This window comes from Megalopta genalis, unplaced genomic scaffold (genome assembly GCF_051020955.1).
Source record: "Megalopta genalis isolate 19385.01 unplaced genomic scaffold, iyMegGena1_principal scaffold0069, whole genome shotgun sequence".
NCBI classification, from domain to species: Eukaryota; Metazoa; Arthropoda; class Insecta; order Hymenoptera; family Halictidae; genus Megalopta; species Megalopta genalis.
This window is the reverse complement of record NW_027476138.1, coordinates 793693-795000: the sequence shown is the minus strand read 5'-3', so window position 1 is coordinate 795000 and position 1308 is coordinate 793693.

Below are 1308 nucleotides of genomic sequence, written 5' to 3'. Positions count from 1 at the left end.
ATCGAAAAAAATTAGAAAAATTTATTTTAGCCGTAAATCGAAAATAATGGGGACACCGGAGCTGTTCGAAGCGCCGAGACGCGCCGCGTACGGCCGAATATTTTCTAAGTCCCAACGTACCGATCAAGAGTAAAGTACCATTTTCCTACATTAGATTTCGTTCTAAATGCTTAATCCCTATGTAAAAACGTTAGTTAAGCAAGAATATCGTATTTTTAAAAAAATCTAATGATAGGATTTTCCAGAAAATTGAAAAAACCGAAAAATGTCAAGAGTAAAGTGCCATTTTCTGACATTAGATTTCGTTCTAAATGCTTAATCCCTATGTAGAAACGTTAGTTAAGCAAGAATATCGTATTTTTAAAAAAATCTAATGATAGGATTTTTCAGAAAATTGAAAAAACCGTAAAATGTCAAGAGTAAAGTGCCATTATTTTAAACAATGTATCGTTCTAAATGCTTAATCCCTATGTAAAAAAGTTATTTAAGCAAGAATATGTTATTGAAAAAAATTAGAAAAATTTATTTTAGCCGTAAATCGAAAATAATGGGGACACCGGAGCTGTTCGAAGCGCCGAGACGCGCCGCGTACGGCCGAATATTTTCTAAGTCCCAACGTACCGATCAAGAGTAAAGTACCATTTTCCTACATTAGATTTCGTTCTAAATGCTTAATCCCTATGTAAAAACGTTAGTTAAGCAAGAATATCGTATTTTTAAAAAAATCTAATGATAGGATTTTCCAGAAAATTGAAAAAACCGAAAAATGTCAAGAGTAAAGTGCCATTTTCTGACATTAGATTTCGTTCTAAATGCTTAATCCCTATGTAGAAACGTTAGTTAAGCAAGAATATCGTATTTTTAAAAAAATCTAATGGTAGGATTTTTCAGAAAATTGAAAAAACCGTAAAATGTCAAGAGTAAAGTGCCCTTATTTTAAACATTATATCGTTCTAAATGCTTAATCCCTATGTAAAAAAGTTATCTAAGCAAGAATATGTTATTGAATAAAATGAGAAAAATTTATTTTAGCCGTAAATCGAAAATAATGGGTCGAGCGAATCGGTCGATTGCGCCGAGACGCGCTATGATGCAACAGACGAGCGATTGGAACGCCCGAATATTTTCAAAGTCCCAACGTACCGGTCAAGAGTAAAGTACCATTTTCCTACATTAGATTTCGTTCTAAATGCTTAATCCCTATGTAAAAACGTTAGTTAAGCAAGAATATCGTATTTTTAAAAAAATCTAATGATAGGATTTTCCAGAAAATTGAAAAAACCGAAAAATGTCAAGAGTAAAGTGCCA